Source organism: Elaeis guineensis, chromosome 11, assembly GCF_000442705.2.
Source record: "Elaeis guineensis isolate ETL-2024a chromosome 11, EG11, whole genome shotgun sequence".
In the NCBI taxonomy this organism is placed as follows: Eukaryota; Viridiplantae; Streptophyta; class Magnoliopsida; order Arecales; family Arecaceae; genus Elaeis; species Elaeis guineensis.
This window is the reverse complement of record NC_026003.2, coordinates 16,979,777-17,002,417: the sequence shown is the minus strand read 5'-3', so window position 1 is coordinate 17,002,417 and position 22,641 is coordinate 16,979,777. Positions and strand designations below refer to the sequence as shown.

The 22,641-nt window shown below is 35.4% G+C and overlaps 1 pseudogene; it reads left to right on the top strand.

Annotated features, from left to right (window-relative positions):
• The first annotated feature begins 297 nt into the window (after positions 1–297).
• Positions 298–8,521, top strand: LOC109505010 (probable serine/threonine-protein kinase PIX13; annotated as a pseudogene).
• The last annotated feature ends 14,120 nt before the right edge of the window (positions 8,522–22,641 follow it).

Below are 22,641 nucleotides of genomic sequence, written 5' to 3'. Positions count from 1 at the left end.
GTGGCGACCGTACCAATACTTAATAGAGATAAAGAAATGATCATGATGGTGGGAGTAGAAATAGCGCTGCCTTGGTGGCTAGTGCTCCATGGGTAAGTAAACCAAAAAAACCAAGGTGAAAACAGAGGCTCAGAATCAAAGTTTACCAACTTTCTTGACGTCTGCCGTTATATAGCTCGACGCCAACGCCAGGAAGAGAAGGGCACGATAGGGTGATCGTAAAACATCTTCCCCCTCCCCTTACTTTCTTTCTCCCTTCCTTCCCTCCTCCTTCCTCGCTTTCTTTCTGCCTTTTCTTCTCCTTGTCTCCCTTTCCTTTCCTCTCGTTTTCTCTCTCTCTGGCTCTCTAACTTCTGGGAGTAAGAAAGAGTGAAGGAGGGAAGCCATAGGTGAAAAGAGAGGAGAAAAATAGGAATTTAAAATGGGGAACTGCATCGGTGCTCCTGTGAAATTTTCGAGCCCAACAAACAGCTGGTGTCCCAGTCCAGGTATTGCTCATGATTTGCTTCCCTTCTTCTTCATAGGTATAATCTTGCTATTGTTCTTTCATGCCGCTAATTGTATAGAAATAGATGCTTACTCCATACCAAATTCTCCATTTTTTTGTAATAACCATTTTCTTAATAAATTCTGGTTGTTTATTATGCCCTCTATTTATGATCAAGGTTATATATAAAAACTCTGCCTTTGGTTTTATTCTTCTCATCATTCATTCCCAATGGATGCTTTTTAATAGTTTTCTTTCCTTGTCTTATTGTTTGATTATAAGTTTACAACAACAAGAAAGGAACAACAACAACAAAAAATACAGCTTCAAGCTTTTCTGAAGTGTCCAGTATGGTTACTAAGCAAAAATATTGGGAAGAAATAAGGCCTTGAAATATAATTTGGTTTGTTATTAATATCTCGTCTTTCTCACCAATTACGACTGAATGTTAACTCCTTCAATAGCTTGTAACTTGGAATTGGCTTGTTATCAATATCTCATCTTTCTGTTCTTTCTGTCTTCCAATGCACAAGGATGCGGGACGTCGAAGACTACCAGCAGCACCACCACCACACCAAACCTATCAAGCATCAGCAACAGCACCTTCAGGCAGTCCATGGGCAGTGGCGTGAGCATGGATGAGGTGTACCAGGAGGGCCGCATCCTGGAGGTGCCAAACCTCCGGGTCTTTACATTTGCTGAATTGAAGAGTGCCACCAGGAACTTCAAGCCATACACCATCCTCGGCGAAGGAGGTTTTGGGAGAGTGTACAAAGGATGGTTCGATGAGAAGACTCTGAATCCTTCCAAGAGTATGGCCGGGATGGTGGTCGCTGTTAAGAAACTAAATCCTGAGAGCATGCAAGGGTTGGAGCAATGGCTGGTGATTGCTTAAATTCATTCAATTCAGGGACTTTTTCTGTTTTGTGTAGCTGTTTTTAGGTGTTTCTTTATTATTTCGGAGAGCATATAATCTCTACTTTTTCACTCTTCCATGCATTGGGAGTCAATAGAAAGTTAATAAGCTTTGGTGTTATTGTTTGAGTATTTTCTCCTTGTTCATTGTTATTATTAATTTGTTAGTATACTTCAATTTTGTGATACATACATCGTTTATTTTTCTTTGACTAAAAATTTGCCTTATTCTTTTCAATTTACCAATTATTTTTCTTTCATGATCGAGATGAATTTAACAAATGCGGATGTTTAGTCCTTTCACTTTTTCATTAATATGATTTGGTGTGATAACTGAATAGTTTTATTATATTTCTCACATTTTTATGAAATTGATTTATAATTTTTTTCCTCTCAGGCATGTTAAATTTGTTGGAAAAAGCAAATATTAAATATATTTGAAGAAATCCAAAGGTCATTTTGTAAACTTAATTGAAGTGGGAAAAACCAAGAGTCACATGGAAAAACCAAAAGTCACATGGAAAAGCCAAGAGTCACATGGAAAATCCAAGAGTCACATGGGAAGTCTAAATGATAAATTTATTAGGGGAGTCAAAAGGTCATTTCTTATACCTATAAATAGGTGGTTGTTGTAGAATTGACGGTGTGGTGAAGTGGTATCCAGAATAGAAAAAAAAGGAGAAGGGTTTGTGAGAAAAAGTTGTATTCTCCATTGTTTTATATAGTTTCTCATACTATTGTTGTATGTTCCACCACCATTACATATTCTATCAAAGTGGTATCAGAGCTCGGAGGTTGGAAATATGTCCAACAGCATGCAATTCCCCATTCCACGACTCACCACCACCAATTATGAGAATTGGAGCATCCAAATGAAGGCATTGCTAGGCTCTCAAGATATTTGGGAGGTTGTTGAAAAGGGATATGAAGAACCCCAAGATGACCGCGCACAAACGGCGGCACAAAGAACGGCGCTTGTCGATCAAAGAAAAAAAGACAAGAAGGCCCTTTATTTCATCTATCAAGGGCTAGATGAAGCCGGATTCGAGAAGGTTGCTTGTGCCACCAACTCAAAACAAGCTTGGGAGATCCTTGAGAACGCTCATAAGGGCGTTGAGAAAGTGAAGAAGGTGCGCCTCCAAATGTTGAGAGGCGAGTTCGAGACTTTGAAGATGAAGGAAGGAGAATCCATCTCGGATTACTTCACAAAGGTTCTTTCTAATGTAAACCAAATGAAAAGAAATGGTGAGAATGTAGAGGACAAGCGTGTGGTGGAGAAGATCCTAAGATCCTTGGATCAGAAGTTTGACTATGTTGTAGCTGCAATTGAAGAGTCCAAAGATGTGGACACTATGACAGTTGATGAACTCATGGGTTCTCTACAAGTCCATGAGCAAAGGATCTTGATGCGGAAAGAAGAATCCTTGGAGCAAGCCTTGAAGTGCAAGCTCACCATCAATGAGAAGAAGGATGGCCCAACTAGTGAAAGCAGTCAAATAAATCGCGGTCATAGTTATACCCGCGGATACGGTCATGGACGAGGCCGTGGACGAGGACGAGGTTCCTTTGGACATGGCAGAGGAAGAGGAGGCACAGGAGTCTTACCTAATGAAGAAAGCACACAAGGTCCCTCTGGCGGAAGAAGGCAACGAGGTTTCTCAAGAGGAGGACGAAGGTATGACAAAAGTAAAATTAAATGTTATACTTGTGGTAAATATGGTCATTACTCCTCAGAATGTTACCATAATGAGAATAACCAAGTGCATGAGAAGGTCAACTATGCAAAGAAGGAGGAAGGAGAAGATGGTATCTTGCTACTAGCAGAGAAGGGAGAAGAAGGTTCCAATGAAAATATTTGGTACTTGGATACCGGTGCAAGCAATCATATGTGCGGGTACAAACACATATTCAAAGAGTTAGATGAGACAGTGGAAGGCAATGTTTCTTTCGGTGATACCTCAAAAGTTCAAGTGAAGGGGATAGGTAAAATCCTAATTCAACTCAAGAATGGTTCTCAACAGTTCATTTCTAATGTTTACTATGTGCCTAATATGAAAACAAATATCTTAAGTCTTGGTCAATTATTAGAAAAAGAATTTGATGTTGTTATGGAAGGTAGATATCTTTACTTAAGAAAACATGATCAGCTGATTGCAAAAGTACCTATGACCAAGAACCGAATGTTTATATTGAACATCAAGTATGTTATGACAAAGTGCTTGAGTGCATGCATGAAGGATGACACATGGCTATGGCACTTGAGGTTCGGGCATGTGAACTTTGGTTCCTTGAAACTCTTATCTTCGAAGGCAATGGTGAAAGGATTACCTCTCATTGAGGATACCCCTGAAGGAATATGTGAAGGATGTATTATTGGAAAACACTCAAGAGCTAGCTTTCCAAAAGAGTCATTTCATCAAGCCCGAAGGCCTTTGCAACTCATCCATACGGATATTTGTGGTCCCATCACACCGGCCTCATTTGGAGGTCGTCATTATTTTCTAACATTTATTGATGATTTTAGCAGAAAAACTTGGGTGTATCTCTTGAAGGAGAAACGTGAGGCCCTGGAGACATTCAAAAGGTTCAAAGCTCTTGTGGAGAACCAAACCGGGTGCAAAATCAAAGCTTTGAGATCAGATCGAGGAGGAGAGTTCACCTCGAAGGCATTTGAGGAGTTCTGCAAATCTCAAGGTATTTGGAGGACTTTGACTGCACCATACTCACCCCAACAAAACGGCATAGCAGAAAGGAAGAATCGGACCATTCTTGACTTGGTGAGAAGCATGTTGAAGACGAAAGAAATGCCAAAAGAGTTTTGGGCGGAAGCTGTGAATTGTGCGGTATACATTCTCAACCGCTGCCCAACAAAGAATCTTGAAGGAAGGACCCCTCAAGAAGCATGGAATGGATATAGGCCAGATGTATCTCATCTGAGAGTATTTGGTTGCATTGCCTATGCACACATCCCAGATCAAAGGAGAAGCAAGCTTGATGACAAGAGTTATCCTTGCATCTTTATAGGATATGATCAGAGATCCAAGGCATACAAACTTTATGATCCAAAGGCGAAGAAGATCCTCATAAGCCGTGATGTGAAATTCAATGAAGAAGGAATCTGGAATTGGGGCACCAACATGATAGAGGTGCAAGAAGAAGAAGAACAAGTGAAGGCTCAAGTTGAAGATCCCATATCACCTTCATCACCTAGCACGAGATCTCCATCTTCAAATGAAGAATCCAGAAAGACAAGAAGCATTCAAGATCTCTATGAGGTGACGAGTCCCCTTAATCTCATTTGTTTATATGCTAATGAGGATGTAATCTCTTTTGAAGAAGCAGTGAAGAATGAAAACTGGAGGATGGCCATGAATGAAGAGATGAAGGCAATCCAGAAGAATAACACATGGAAACTTATTACTCTTCCAGAAGGTCATGAACCCATTGGAGTGAAATGGGTATATAAGGTAAAGAAGAATGCAGAAGGAAAGGTGGAGAAATATAAGGCTCGATTAGTAGCTAAAGGCTACAAGCAGCAAGCCGGAATTGACTACGAGGAGGTATTTGCTCCCGTAGCACGCATGGAGACCATTCGTCTGGTGATTTCTTTGGCTGCACAGAGTAATTGGAACATCTACCAGTTAGATATGAAGTCGGCATTTCTAAATGGCTTTCTAGAAGAAGAAGTATATGTTGAACAACCCAAAGGGTATGTGAAGAAGGGACATGAAGAGAAGGTTTTAAAGCTAAGGAAGGCACTTTATGGTTTAAAACAAGCTCCAAGAGCATGGAACTCAAGAATTGATGGCTACTTCAAAGCAAATGGCTTCAAGCAATGTCCCTATGAGCATGCTGTGTATGTAAAGGAGAAAAATTCTAACATTCTACTTGTGTGTTTGTATGTGGATGATCTTATTTTTACAGGTAATAATCTACAAATGTTTGAGGAGTTCAAGCATGCCATGATGAAGGAGTTTGAGATGACAGACATGGGGTTAATGACATATTTTCTGGGTTTGGAGGTCAAACAATATCAAAAAGGAATTTTCTTATCTCAAGAAGGTTATGCCAAAGAAATCTTGAAGAAATTCAAGATGAAAGATTGTAACCCTATAAGCACCCCCGTTGATTGTGGAGCAAAGCTGTCAAAAGAAGATGAAGGAGAGATTGTGGACCCTACTCTCTTTAGAAGCTTGGTAGGATGTCTGAGGTACATGACATGTACTAGGCCGGATATTCTATATGCAGTCGGCCTAGTCAGCAGATTCATGGAGGAGCCCAAATTAATGCACTGGAAGGCAGCAAAGAGAATTCTTCGTTACATCCAAGGTACTATTACTGATGGACTATTTTATTCTCATCATAGTAACTTTGAACTTGTGGGCTATTCGGATAGTGATTGGGCTGGAGACATGGATGATCGGAAGAGTACTTCCGGATTTGTATTTTCTATGGGAGATGCAGTTTTTTCATGGATGTCAAAGAAGCAACCTATTGTTACTCTTTCTACATGTGAAGCCGAATATGTTGCTGCATCCGCATGTGTATCACATGCTATATGGCTAAGAAGCTTGCTGAAGGAAGTTCATTTTGAGCAAAAGGAACCTACCAAGATAAGCATTGACAGCAAGTCGGCTATTGCACTAGGAAAGAACCCGGTGTATCATCAAAGAAGCAAGCATATTGATGTGCGTTTTCATTCAATCCGGGAACATGTGAAGAACAAAGAAGTAGAGCTACTGTATGTGAAGACACAAGATCAAGTTGCCGACATATTCACTAAACCATTAGGAGCAGAGCTCTTCACCAAGTTTAAAAGTTCTCTTGGCATGATGAAGAAAGAACAATTAAGTTTAAGGGGGGTGTTGGAAAAAGCAAATATTAAATATATTTGAAGAAATCCAAAGGTCATTTTGTAAACTTAATTGAAGTGGGAAAAACCAAGAGTCACATGGAAAAACCAAAAGTCACATGGAAAAGCCAAGAGTCACATGGAAAATCCAAGAGTCACATGGGAAGTCTAAATGATAAATTTATTAGGGGAGTCAAAAGGTCATTTCTTATACCTATAAATAGGTGGTTGTTGTAGAATTGACGGTGTGGTGAAGTGGTATCCAGAATAGAAAAAAAAGGAGAAGGGTTTGTGAGAAAAAGTTGTATTCTCCATTGTTTTATATAGTTTCTCATACTATTGTTGTATGTTCCACCACCATTACATATTCTATCAAAATTTCGTTCCAGACATTTCTGGCTTTTCATATATTCTTAGTAAATTTAAGTTGATTTGATCTTTATTTAATTCATAGGACCTCCACAATGTCCTCCTTGTTTCTTATAAATGCACACTTATCATATCTTTTGCTTTAAAAAAGTGTTGAAAGGTATATTAGAAAAAGAAGCTTGAGGCCTTGCACTTTGAATTTTTTTTTTTTTTTTATAATCATTCATAAAGGTTGCTAGCATTGTTAGATTAATTAGTAGGTGTTGTTTAACAGTATGCATGTTAGGTTATTTCATTAATTTATATATTTGTTCTATTCTTGGTGGGAAATGCAGTCCGAAGTGAATTTTTTGGGAAGGCTTTTGCATCCAAACCTCGTCAAACTCTTGGGTTATTGCTGGGAGGATAAGGAACTTCTCCTTGTGTATGAGTTCATGGCAAAGGGGAGCTTAGAGAATCACCTCTTCAGAAGTGAGTCCTACAATGAAAACTACTGGTTTTCAATAGGTCTCACACTGTTTACAATTACAAAATTTTTTGCCATACCATAACATAAAATCCAAATAAGGATCTTAAGCAAAATCAATATCCTATCACTGACTATTCTCATATATGCCACACTATATATTGAATTCAATAATCTTGATTACAGCACTCTAAATGAGAATGTTATGTTTAGCTAATGGCATTATCTCTTTTTCTAGTCCATGATCCAATGCAATACCATGTCACTTTTTGGCAGGAGGGATAGCTCACCGGCCACTCTCATGGAGCCTGAGGCTGAAGATAGCGATAGGTGCTGCTCGTGGTCTTTTGTTCTTACATGCATCAGAGAAACAAGTCATCTACAGGGATTTCAAGGCTTCCAACATTCTTCTTGACTCAGTATTTTTCTTCTCTGTGCCTCCCAAAAAAATCAAAAGATTCTTCTCAAGAGGTACTGAACTAATTGAATTTTGCTTCATGCATAGAACTACAATGCAAAACTCTCCGATTTCGGGTTGGCAAAGAATGGGCCAACTGGTGGCGACTCCCATGTCACCACGCGAGTCATATGCAGCTCCAGAGTACATCGCTACCGGTATGCATCGCTTTCGGTTTCTCAGTTACTAGTTTATATAAAGCTAAAGTCATGGTGCTTTTGATCCACCCATTTCATAAAGAGGGTTCTGGGCCCCTGAAGGACCACTAGATGCCATGCTTACAAAGAGTGCTCAATTCCTGTTGTGCTTTAGCTAGAAGGTGGCAGCATTGTACGTTAGTCATTCTCCATCAAATTTATCCTAGACTTACAAGGGAACCTAGCTCATTCTTCATTTACGATTCAGATATTATGAAAATTCAACCAAACAACCTCGGGCATGCATGGTCTCTTGTTGTCCCTAATTTGTCTCCATCTGTATGAACTGAACACTTAGCTCAGAGATAGTCCAATGGCATGTTGGCATTCTTATTCAAGTTTAAGCATTCTGAAGGTTCAAGTGGTTCCTATCAATGATGCCTGTATTTTACCAATTCTTTGTACTGACTAAAGTTTATATCATTTAGGCCATCTATATGTGAAGAGTGATGTATATGGATTTGGAGTAGTGTTGCTAGAAATGCTGTCTGGCCGGCGGGCACTTGATGCGAAGCGACCACGTGGGCAGCATAAGTTGGTAGACTGGGCTAAACCATTCCTACCAGACAGGAGAAAGCTTGCACGTGTGATGGATCCACAGCTCGAGGGGCAGTGTTCATCTAAAGGTGCTCTTCAGGCAGCGCAACTCACTCTAAGTTGTCTTGCTGGTGATCCTAAAAGCCGTCCATCTATGGAGGAAGTTGTGCAGACCCTTGAGCATATTGAGTCCTTGAAAACCAGATTGAAGGACTCGAAAGATGTGGCTTCCAGCCTATAGACTGAAATCATGGCCCAAACCCGGTGCATCGACATGGACAACTTCATCCATGGCATGAGATGACACCATTAGCACTATTTGATCAGTTGTGCTTGCAGATCTAGCCATTTTTGCTCTATTTAACCTTTGACTGTCGATTCTATTTTTTACAATCTGAGGTGTTCTGTGGATTCAAGGATGTATGAGTAACTTTGTATTAGTAATCAATCATCACCAATCTCCTACAATAAGGTGACACCACAATCCCTGGTTTAATTTGTTGTACCTGTATATCAAGCCCTTTTTCATTCTATGTAAGCGAACTGTTTTTTTTGTTCTATAATTCAAGGGGACTTTGAGTTCAAGAATGCATCAATGAATTGTGCTGATACTTATCTATATAATTTGACAATGAGGTGAAGTTTTTTTCCTTTTATCTCATAATGACAGCATTGGTAAAACCAAGATATGAAAGTTTGATAAGTTAATTTAATCTCATTTATCAGAGGAAAGCCATTGGTTTCTGACATCCGAACCTGTCACCTGCTTTCTTTCAACTTAATAATAGTTTGGCCTATTTGTGTAGACTACATGTCATATTTTCTTTGTTAAATGACTCGGGTCTTCAGTTAACCAGAATGAAGATAATGCAAGGGGATACGAGTCCACCTTAATGACTGATCTCTATCTGTTGTAGCCACAAAGTAAACAATTTGAACTAGCTTCCTGAGAAAATTAAAACCGAAGATGTAGGATAATGCCTCAAAATGTTAAGACTGCCCACAACCACATACAACTGTAATTACATAAATGACCAATCAGTACCACATTCTATCCATCGAGAGCTTCCTTCTTTTCTTCTCTTTTTTAATTACCTTTTACCTCCCTCCTCTTAAATTTCTCCAATTTTTTTTTATAAATTCCTGTTGTTCTCTGCAACCACACCCTCTTTTTTGTGAACAAGATTACTAGAACTCTCTTTTTGGTTTTATTTTTAGCATAATTCATGCTGTATTTTTTCAAATGGTTTTCCTTATGCTTAATTTGCTCTTTTTTTATTGTAACAAGAGAAGACAATTTCACCTTTGTGGCTACTGGATTCAAATTCTTCTCTTCTTCTTTCTCTGTTGCTATTCTGGTAAATAGTAAACCTAGGAATTGGATCAAGTGCAGATAGAGCCTAAGGCAAAGGGACCGGTTATTGCCTGTGCTGTTCATCCCTGCAGGAGATGTGTTGTGCAAACTCCACAAGCAGGTAGGATCCATGGGCATTATTAAAGGAATTGGCTCGAGTGAGGCCTTCCAAGGCATCAAAGGTCTCTAATTTACTCATGATACTTTGCTTTTCTGTGCTGTGCTGGGGAGAAGGAAAGCCTTGTTGCGGCAAAGGCCATCGTACTTGCCTTTGAGGGTGCACCCAAACTCGAGATCAATTTTCATAAGATTTTGATTTCTGTTTGAACATGGAAGACCAAGAAGCAAAGCTATGAATTATAAAAGAAGTAGATTACCTATCACCTATCTTGGATTGCCGCTACATGACAAGAAGCTCCTTAAACATTGTTGCATGCCTTTAATTGAAAGAATAGGAGCTAAATTGGCTACCTGGAAAGGGAGATTTTTGTCCTAGGGAGGAAGGTTGACCTTATTATTTGCCCTGAGGAGGAAGGTTGACCTTATAAATTCTATGCTTTCGGCATTGCCAAGTTACTATATGTCTGTGTTCACACTGCCAAAGTGGGTTCGTGGTAAAATTGATCAACTAAGAAGGGCTTTCCTCTGGGAAGGGAAGCAAAGATGAGTGGTTTCTATTGCCTTATTAAACAAGGTGGATCAGGGGTAAGAATCTTGAGTAAATGAATATTACATTGTTGGCTAAGTGGGTTTGAAAATTCATAAATGGATCATGTAACCCCTGATAGAATCAAATAAAGAGGGCTTACTATTCCAAAACGTATGTTGGTGTGAGAGTTACAAGGAACCTTATAAGATTCTCTTTGATTTGGAAAGATGTGAACAAGCATTTGAGTATTTTTTGGAATTGTCTCATTTTTTTTCAGACTTGGTAAAAGATTAGATATTAGATTTTGAGAGGATTCATGAGTTGGACCTATTCCCTTTATTGAATTATTCTAAGATCTCTATTTGGGGCGTCTCGAGAAACTGCACTGTTAAATTATAATGGTTAGTCAGCCAAGACAGTCTCATAGAAAATTTAGCTTGGAAGACCTAGTAATCGGACCAACCGAAAGCTTTGAGAACTGAGTACCATCCGACCCTTTAGATCAGGGGGAACTTGAACTTGGACGCTCCCACAATTAGTATTTAGACTATTGACTTCTACAATTTCATTAACCATGGTGGATTAGTTTGGCCCTATTGTGTGGTTTCTCCTCATATGGGACCCACATATGTTTAAGAAAAAACAAAGAAAGGAAACGTTGGTGTTTAGTTCACATATTGGTTGGGTCGAATTGTTGTGGCAACTGAGAGGAGTTTGTACAGCAAAGAAATAGAGGTGGCAAAAAGAAAAATTATTTTATCAAACAATTGGATGACTGATTATATTCTAATTTTGCTAAAAAAGAAATATATTATCTCCAACATTGAGAGCTATAAATTGAATGGTTTCGATCTTTGAAAAGCCTTTTTTTCATTAATTATTTCAAGTATTCACATATCTGATGAAATATGCCCTCTGTTTACTATTGCAATCCACTTTATTAGTGATGATTATTTTTTATTACGAAATTTGAGATTTGTTCTTGATGATATATTTATGTAATCTCTAATTGATCTAAAAAAAATCTATAATAATTTTATTATTCTAAATAATGAAAGATTCACATTAAATTATGATATTTTTTTATGGGTTACTTAATTATTTTCACTTATTAATTGCCCGATTAGATCATAAAGATTATTGTTGCTTTGCGATATCTTATTTAATTGTACAAAGAAGAAAAAAAAGTTTACAGCATTATTGTCCATGAATGTAGTTTTTCCAACAAAGTAATATCACAAGGTTGTTACTGGTTGAATTTTTTTGTATTGATTAAGTGTGTTGCTCCAAAAATTAATTTTGATGATCACAAATCATTTGAGGGGACTACTAATGAGTTTTTTATCTTTGAAAAATATTTTAGTGATGTTTCAGATAGTCCAAAATATTGAGTTTGAAAAGCTCCATCAAGTGTGCTAAAGTTGAAATTTCTGCAAGTTGGAGATGTTTTTGAAGCCTTTTGAAAATGTCAAATATATTTACATTCATTTAAGAGCATTTGACAGTGTTCTGATAAGTTTCGAACCTTAAATATATGAAAAATCGGATTGAAACAAAATGAGGCGATCCAACTGGGTCATCCCCTTCCATTGAGTAGCCGGCACATTCTGTTTTTGGCTTGTAGCACGCAGTGGGACGACCCCTAAGACCTTGAGACCAAAAGAGAGAATTTGTTTTTCAGACTGGCCAAATGAGGTGACTCATGGGACTTTCCAATCACAGTGGGACGACCCATGGGATGTCCCATTCTAGGCGAACCTCATAACGGCTAGTTTTCAGTTCATTTTTGATACATTTAATGTGCATTAAACACTCTTCAATGGCTCTTAACCGACACTAAGATACTCTCAATTCTAAATAAAGGTTATAAATGCTCTCTTGAGGTAAAAAATCAATCATGATTTATGCATTCAAGCTCACACTCGTGAAAGTAAAGAAAATCTCTAAAAGAGAGGAAAGAAGCATTCAATCAACTCACCAACCACTCTCCAGCTGCATTCAAGTGCACCAATCAATTGAGGATATTCAGCAAAAGCTTCTTCTCCTTAAGTATTATATTTTTATTATATTTATTATACTTATTTAAGAGACTGTTGTGCTGAAATTCTTGTACACTGTGTTTTTGCTATTGTATTTTGGGTTTTGAGTTTTGAGGTGTTCCAAAACTCGGATAGGTTGATCCAAATCTAAAATCAAAGTGTTGTGGGTTGGCTTATACCCAAAAAATAAGTATTCTTACTTGGATAGCAAGAGTCGGTGTTATCTGATGAGTTATATCTTGTAATCCTTTTAGTAGATCAAATTTTCAAGTAGGAACTTGGAGAGTAGATGTAGGTGCAAGGTTGGTATCGAACCACTATAAATTTCTTGTGTTTATTGTGCTTGCATCTCTTTATTTATTTTTTATACTTTCTACTTGCTTACTTGTTATTTGAGGTTGATTTCATTCTCTTAGCTAATTTATTTACTCCACTCAATAAGTATAACACATTACTTGAGTTCAGTAATCACACAAATTTTAAAAAGATCCAATTCACCCCCCTCTTGGGCTCTATATCTGAGAAACAAGTGGTATCAGAGCCCGATGCTCTAGCCCTTATTTGATTTAACTATCAAGAGCCAAAGATCCGTGGCAGCCCAATTTGGTACATCTCTAGCCGAGGAGCAATCCACAAACTGACTTCTACTTTTCAATGGGTCAAACTACATCTATTAAAAAGCTCAGATGAGAATTTTCATTCAAGTACTTGACTATGATATGTAGAGTATCATAGTAAATAGACTCCATACACCCACTAAATTGATTGATGGTATGTCTCTCCCTAAGTCGAAAGGTGAATGAGATGAATTTGATAAGAAAATGGCTCAGCTTAATGCTAAAGCCATGAATATCTTATATTGTGCCTTAGATACAAATAAATTTAACCATATTTCTATTTGTAATTAGCTAAAGAAATTTGGGACATGTTAGAAGTCACACATGAAGGCACAAACCAAGTTAAAGAGTCTAAAATTAATATGCTTCTGCACAACAATGAATTATTTAAAATAGATCCTAAAGAGTCAATAACTCAAATATTTACTTATTTCACTGACATCATAAACAATCTAAAAAGTCTTGGTAAGTGTTATTCTAACAGTGATTTTATAAGAAAAGTGCTTAGGTCTCTACCAAGATCATGGGAGACAAAAGTCACTGTGATTCAAGAAGCCAAAGACTTAAACATTTTATTTTTGGAGGAGCTATTTGGATCCCTCATGACTCACGAGCTAACCATAAAGCAACATTCTGAAGAAGAGATCAGAAAAAAGAAGACAATAGCTCTCAAAACAACAGCTCAAAAAGAAGAAGATTCAGAAAAATTAGAGAACAGTGAAGAAGATGAGGACTTAGCCTTAATCATCAGAAAATTTAGATATTTTATAAAGAAAAGAAGACAAGAGACCAAGAGAAGATCACCAGCTAAGGGAGAGCCAAGTAAAGAAAAGAAAAAAGAGTAGTCCATCATTTGTTATGAGTGCAAAAAGTCAGACCACTTCAGATTGGACTGTCCCAGCTCAAAAAAGGTCAGAAGAAGTTCAAAAAGAAAAATACAATGATGGCCACATAGAGCGACAGTGATGACTCCACTTCAGATGAAGAATCTAATGAAGAAGCCAACCTGTGCCCTATGGTACATGAAAATAAGGTAACCCTTAAAACTCAAAATAAATTTTCTTATGATGAACTACAAAAAACTTTTCATGACCTTTTAAATGATCTAAGAAAATTAAGATTTAAAAATAAAAATCTAAATTAAAAAATCAAGCATTAGCTCAAGAAAAAAAAAATTGACAGCAAAAATAAAGAATTAAAAATAAAGAATCAAACTCTATTGAAAGAAAAAGATAAAATTTCAGACTTAAACACAACTCTTGTAAAAGAAAATCAGGATCTAAAAGTAGAGATAACCAAATTAAAATCAATAGTTGATAGATTTACTCTAAGTTTAAATAAACTTTAAATAATTATTGATAGTCAAAAAGCTGTGTATAATAAAGCCGGACTTGGCTATAATACTCTTAGAAAATAAAAGTTTTTAAAAATATTTTTATTAATACATCCATGAGCAAATTATCAAATATTATTTATTTTAAATATGACAAAGTAGGACATAAAGCTTATACATGCTTATCAAATAAATTTATTGATACAAATATTAAGAAAATATGGGTTCCAAAAGGAATCATTGTGATTAACCCCAAAGGACTCAAGTTAGCTTAGGTACCTAAAGTTAAAGCTTGATTTTATGTGTGTAAATGTGTCTTGCATCCCAAGCAACAAAATGGAAGTGGTATCTTGATAGTGAATGCTCAAGATACATGACTGATGATGAATCTCAATTCATCACATTGAAAGCTAAAAATGAAGGGATGGTCATCTTTAAAGATAATGACAAAAAAAGATCATCAGTATTGGTAACATTGATATCACTCCCTCCACTTGTATTGAAAATATTTTATTTATAGATGGTTTCAAGCATAATCTTTTAAGTATTAGTCAATTATGTGATAAAAGTTATAAAGTAATTTTTGAATCATCTATGTGCATTGTAACTAGTCTTTTTGATGATAGCACTAGATTCATCGGGCATAGGCATGGCAATATTTGCATGGTTGATTTGAATAATCTTTTCATACAAAACATGCAATATCTTGTGGTCATGAATGCTAAAATCAATGAGACTAGTTAGCTTTGGTATCGTAGACTTGTACATATTAGTATGCACACACTTTCTAAAATCATTAAAAAGAATTTGATTTTTGGTTTGTCAAAAATAAGTTTTGACAAAGATAAAATTTGTGATGCATGTCAATTAGATAAATAAATAAGAGTTTCTTTTAAATTTAAGAATATTATTTCAAGTTTTAAACCTTTAGAATTTTTACATATGGATTTGTTTGGTCTTATAAGGATAACTAGTCTAGGAGGTAAAAGATATGATTTTATAATTATTGATGATGATTTTTCGTGTTTTACTTAAATTTTATTTTTAGCATCTAAAGATGAAGTATTTTCAGTATTTTTAAATTTTATCAAAAATTTTAAATGAAAAAAATTTATCAATTATTTAATTCGTAGTGATCATGGCACTGAATTTGAAAATAAAAATTTAAAAAAAATTATGATAAAAAGATATAGATCATAATTTTTCAACATTTAGAATACCACAACAAAATAGAGTAGTAGAGAAAAAAATAGGATCGTTGAAGAAATGGCCCATACCATGCTATGTGAAAGCAAGCTCCTAAAGTATTTTTGGACAGAAGCAATCAACACAGTATGTTATATCTTAAACCGTTCTTTAATAAGATCAATTCTAAAGAAAATACTTTATGAATTATGGAAAGGTAAAAACCTAACATAGGATATTTTCATATTTTTGGTTGCCGCTGTTTTGCTTTAAATAATGACAAAGATAGGTTAGATAAATTTGATGCTAAATCTGATGAAGCTATCTTTCTCGATTATTCTACTTCTAGTAAAATTTTTAGAATATTTAATAAAAAATACTAATAGTGGAAGAATCAATTCATATAGTTTTTATGAAGTTAATGATCTTCTAACAAAGAAGAGAGAGAGTGCTGATGATGCAGATATCATAGAAGATGGAATGAAAGAGCTCACCATCAATGACTCAAATGAGCGAAACAAGAACAATTGGAAGCAAAACATGAGAATGAAAGGATAAATGATTTAAACATTCAAGAACAATCTCAAGATACAAGTAATCTTCCAAGAGAATAGAGGTATATCCATAATCACCCAAAGAATTAATCATTGGTGATCGACACAAGGGATAAGAACTAGATTCTCTTTAGAGATATATGTAATTATGTAGCTTTTATTTCACACCTAAAACTAAAATAATAGATGAAGCTGAAAAAGACTATAACTGGATAATTGTCATGCAAGAAGAGCTAAATCAATTTGAAAGAAAAATGTATAGACTCTTTTTGCTAGACCTAAAAATCATCCAATAATCGAAACAAAATGGGTATATAGAATAAATTAGATGAAGATGGTAATGTAATCAGAAATAAAATAAGATTAGTTGCTAAAAGATATAATCAACAAGAAGAAATTGATTTTGATGAAATATTTGCACATGTTGCTAGACTAGAAGCCATAAGAATGCTGCTTGCTTTTTCATATTTCATGAACTTTAAATTATTTTAAAATAGATGTTAAAAGTCTTTTCTAAATGGTTATATTGCTGAAGAAGTATATGTAGAGCAACCTCTAGATTTGAAAATCATGAATATCCAGATCATATATTTAAGTTAAACAAAGTATTGTATGGTTTAAAACATGCCCCTAGGGCTTGGTATGAAAGATTAAATAAGTTCTTATTAGAAAATAGATTTTCAAGAGAAAAAATAGATACAATTCTTTTTATAAAAAGAAAAGATAAAAAAATCTAGTTATACAAATATATATTGATGATATTATATTTAGATCTACTAATGAAGCTTTGTGTCAAGAATTTGTCAAGCTCATGCAAGGAGAGTTCGAGATGAGCATGATGGGAGAAGTCACTTTCTTCCTCGAACTTCAGATCAAGCAAATGAAAGAAGGGATCTCCATCACTCAAAGTAAGTACATAAAAAACTATTAAAAAAATTTAGAATGGAGAGCTCAAAAATATAAGTACACCTATGATCCTTTTGTAAATTAGATAAAGATGAACATGACAAGAATGTTGATTCAAAGCTTGATAGAGGCATGATAGGCTCTTTGTTATATCTTACTGCTAGTAGACCTGATATAATATTCAGTGTATGTATGTGTGTTAGATATCTATCAAATTCTAAGAAATCTCACTTAAATGCTGTTACAAGAATTTTCAAATACTTAAAAGGAACATAAAATCTAGGACTTTGGTTTAGCAATCTTCTCTGAACCTAATAGGTTACTCAGATGCAGACTTTACTAGATGTAGATTAGATAGAAAGAGTACTAGTGGAACTTGCCAATTTTTAGGAGTGAAGTTAATCTCTTGGTTTAGCAAGAAGTAAAATTCGATAGAATTGTCCACGATCGAGGTCGAGTACATCGCAGCTAAAGTTGCTATACTCAAATTCTATGGATTAAGTAACAGCTCATAGATTTTAGTATTAAACTTAAAAATATTCTCATAAGATATGATAATACTAGTATCATTAATTTGATCAAAAATCTAATTCAATACTCTAGGTCAAAACATATTGAAATTAGACATCACTTTATAAGAGAACATGTTCAAAATAATGATGTAGCACTTAAATACATAAATACTGAAAAGCAATTAGCTAATATTTTTATCAAAGTATTAAATAAAAATAAATTTTATAAAATTAGAAAAAAATTGGACATCTTAGATTCTTCTGCTTGATCTCCAATTATAATTTCACTCTCAAAATCTATCCAAAATCTCTTGACTTCATCATCTTAATTTTGGAAAGCATCTATCTTTTTTCTGAGATTATTCAAGTCAATTAAAAAATCATCAGTATTATTCAGATATAATCTCAGATTTTTTTTCATTGAAATATTTCATCAAAAATCATACCAAAATTTACCTAGACTCTTCATGATCATCTCAAGTCGATATAAGTCTTTTCAAATTTTTTCTCTTGATTTTTTTTTAAATTATTTTTACATCGCTTGATGTTTTTCTGGATGAGGCATCCCAATTGATAGAGCAAATGGGTTTTCTGTGAGCTGACCCATTTAATTCCTCTCTTAAAACTTAAGTGGGGTGACTCAATCACTATGCTTCTTCCTCTTCTTCTCATCCCAAATTGAAAACACTTCTTCAAGCTCTCCATCGGCCATAAATCTGTCCAAAAATCTTGAATTTCTACCTCAAATTCTCGAGCAAACACATTCTTTCGGCATATCCTTGATCAAAACCATCTTCCTCTTGCTCTCCATCAAAATCTCAAGTCCTAATCTCCAAAATTTGAGACAATCACCCCTAAAATCTTTTCTTCTCCTCATTTTCATCCATCCTTCACCCTTCTCTATTCTCTTGATCGGTTCTCTTGCTCTCATTGGGACAATGGCCCCCAAGATGCGGTTGCCACAGAGAAGGAAGTCAGTGAGATCTTTGAAGGCTAAAGAAAGAAGGAAGAGGACTGCTCAAGTTTCTGTTCAAGCCTCTCCTGCCATACTGTTTAATACATCATGTAGTCTCTGAGTCTTCACTAAATCTGCCATTCTTGATGATTGATGCCATAAGGGAGGCTTTGAATAGATCCAAGGCTCCCTTACCTTATAGAATGGCTCTGACAATGATATTTAGGGAGTCTGGTGTGAGCTTTGAGAGATAGATTTCTGCAGATTATCGAACACTGACACCTACAACGATCACTCCCTTCGACGTATGAAATTTATCAGAGTGGATGTCGTTGGACCAAAGGCCGAGGAGCTGCAGTTGAGGAGGAGGAGGATGAGGAAGAGCGTGATGAGAGGGAGGGTCCCTCATCACCACCTATGCCTAGGTAGAGCCCTGATGATCACTTTGTATTAGAGTTTGAGGCAGGACCCTCAGTCAGTGCATCCCTATCTTCGAGCCATACCGTGCCATCTTTAGTTGGAGGAGGATGAGATAGGACTATTGCTAAGAGAGTTGTAGCATTCTATCTGTTCAGCAGCAGCAGTTCCAGGAGCAGGTTCTTCAGCAGCTCCACCAGTTTCAATAGTATCAGTAGTAGATCCTCCAATAGGTACAGTAACAGTACTAGCATATCATCCATCTCAGTCGAGTTCTTTTTCTGTCTCTTCTTCAGATCTTTCAGTCGTGCCACACACATTTTCTCACTAGTACAGCTTTTGTCTAACCTGAGCTCCAGACTGGAGAGTGTAGAGAGCTCCATGCTCAAATTTAGTGGCAGAATTTTTGATATTGAGAGGGAGATCAGATTGATATTGGATTCTCTATCGGTAGAAGCAAGCACTTCGAGCACCTCTTCACCTCAGTTGGCTGATTTGGCTCGAGAGATAGAGAGACTTCACAGCCTGCTTCATTCCACACTTGAGCTGATTCGGGTTGATATCAGAGACTCGAGGGACTTCATCTTTTCTGATCTTGAGGGGCTTCGTGTTTCCTTGAGGGGGTCTTATCCCAGCTAGATACCATTAGGACTCAGCTCCAGTCCAAGCCCTCCGCATCTAGTGAGCTTGCTTTTGTCCAACTATTGCATTCCATCCTCCGATATCTTCCACTCAGACTAGATCTTTCAGTCGAGGCCAAGACTGATTATGTTTCAGTTATCTTGATCTTGAGCTTCATGCCTATTCTCATTGAACTGATCATTTGTACTAGTTCTTTTAGGTCTCATACTACTTAGTTATCATATTTTGTTGTTTTGTTAAATGTATGAGAAACTATATTGGTATCATAGATATGTACTATGAATGAATGTACTTGACTTTTGTAATCTCTCTTTTTGTTGTAATTAATGTATGAGGTTATCCATTATCATCACTTTATATGGCCGACTTCTATTTATATGTGAATGAATGAATGACTATTATATTTGAATGAATACACTATTACTCTAATATCTGATGTACCACCATAACTCATTAAAAATCTTACTCTTTCTAGTCTATTTTTGATGATGTCAAAAAGGAGGAGAAGATAGTCTATCTTGAATTTTTTTTTATAAATTTTTTTAAATTTTATTTTGATACAGAATATTACTTTGATACGCCATCTTTTGCTCTGATATATCTATCTTTACTTCTATTTTGACACTTTTTGAAAAATACTCTGATACATCTTTTTTTTTTGCTCTAATATTTTAATTTTTGTTTTGATACCAAAATGCCCTGATACATCTATTTTTTGATTTTGCAAAATGATCTAATACATCCTCTTTTGATTCTTACTCTGATGTTTTCATCTTTGTTTTGATACCAAAATAAGGAAGAGAGAAAGAAAGATTTTTTTTATATACATATTGCTCTGATACTAAAAATAAGGAAGAGAAAAAAAAAATTTATGAACCATTTTTGCTCTGATAATAAATATAAGAAAAGTTTTTACAATTGGATCACTTTTTATATAAGAAAGGGGGAGAATTTTTTTAAAATGGTCAAAATGGTTACTTTCATCTTTTACATATAAGAAAGGGGAGAATTTTGCTAATTACAAATAATTTTTAAAAAGTCCTAATACCTTCACAAATAATTTTTAGTAAAATAATTTAAAATATTATAACTTACTAAAAATATGTGTCTTATGATATTCTATGCTTAATCTTTGGCATGTTCCTACAAGTACTTCACAAACTCAATTTCTTGAGCTTTATGGATCTTTTTTATGAACACTCGAATATTTTGTCATCATCAAAAAGAAAAAATTATTGCTTCAAGAATTGATTTTGATGATCACAAACTAATTGAGGAGACTACTAATGAGTTTCTTATCCTTAGTGAATATTTTAGTGATGTTTCAGGTAGTCCAAAATATTAAGTTTGAAAAGCTCCATCAAGTGTGCCAAAGTTAAATTTCTGTAAGTTGGAGAAATTTTTGAAGCCTTTCAAAAGTGTCAAATATATTTAAATTTATTTAAGAGCATTTAGTAGTGTTCTAGTAAATTTTGAATCTTAAATATATGAAAAATCAGATTGGACCAAAATGGGGCGACCCAACTGGGTCATTCCCTTCTATTGGGTAGCGGCACACTCTGTTTTTAGCTTGTGGCATGCAGTGGAACGACCCATGAGATGACCCTTGAGATTCTGAGACCAAAACAGAGAGTTTGTTTTTCAGATCGACCAAATGAGGCGACCCATGGGACTTTCCAGTCGCAGTGGGACGACCCATTCTAGACGAACCTCGTAACGACTAGTTTTCAGCCTATTTTTGATGCATTTAATGCACATTAAACACTCTTCAATGGCTCTTAACCAATACTAAGATACTCTCAAATCCAAATAGAGATTATAAATACTCTTTTGAGATGAAAAATCAATCATGATTCATGCATTCAAGCTCACACTCGTGAAAATAAAGAAAATCTCTAAAAGAAAGGAAAGAAGCATTCAATCAGCTCACCAACCATTCTCCAACTGCATTCAAGTGTGTCAATCAATTGAGAATGTTTAGCAAAAGCTTCTTCTCCTTAAGTATTATATTTTTATTGCATTTATTGTGCTCATTTAAGGGACTATTGTGCTGAAATTTCTGTACACTGTATTCTTGCTATTGTATTTTGGGTTTTGAGTTTTAGAGGATTCCAAAACTCGGATAAGTTGATCCAAACCTAAAATCAGAGTGTTGTGGGTTGATTTGTATCCGAAAAATAAGTATTCTTGCTTGGATAGCAAGTGTCGGTGTTATCCGACAAGTTGTATCTTGTAATTATTTTAGTGGATTGAATTTTCAAGTAGAAACTTAGGGAGTGGATGTAGGTGCAAGGTTGGCACCGAACCACTATAAATCTTTTGTGTTTGTTGTGCTTGCATCTTTTCATTTATTCTTTATGCTTTATACTTGCTTACTTGTTATTTGAGATTGATTTCATTCTCTTAGCTAATCTATGCACTCCACTCAACAAGTATAGTACATTACTTGAGTTCACTAATCACATAAATTTTAAAAAGATTCAATTCACCTCCCCTCTTAGGCTCCATATCTAGGAAACAAAGTGGAAGAATATAGAGGTGAAAATATGATTAAACTTGCATCTTCCAATTATTCAATTTGGAAGTGCTAACTAGAAGATTTATTGTTCTGCAAAGATTTATATGTTTATATTGAAGGAGATAGTGCCAAACTAAGTAAGAAAACTCAATAAGAGTGGCAGAAAAGAAATAAGAAGATAGTTGGATTAATTAGCCAATGGATAAATGATAGTATTTTTCATCATATTACAGGGAAGATTAATGTCCATAGTTTATAAAAGAAATTGGAGAGCTTCTATAAATGAAAGACCATATAGAATTAAGCATTCATGATTAGAAAGCTTATGAATGTGAAGTATAAGATAACATGTTCAGTTGCTGAGCATCTAAGTAGATTTCAGGATGTAGTAAATTAGTTGACTGCTATAAAGATGATGCTAAATGATGAATTGTAAGTATTATTATTGCTTAGTTCTTTGCCTGACAGTGAGAAAACTCTAGTTGTATCACTCAGTAATTTAGCTTCTAAGGATATGGTGACATTGGTAATAGTAAAGGATACTATACTTAATGAAAAAATTAAAAGAAGAGATTATAGTATGACTATACAGTCGGAGGCATTGATTGCAGAAATACGGGAGAGGGATAAAACCAAAAACTCATAAAATCCTAACAACCATGATAAGTTAAGAAAAAAAT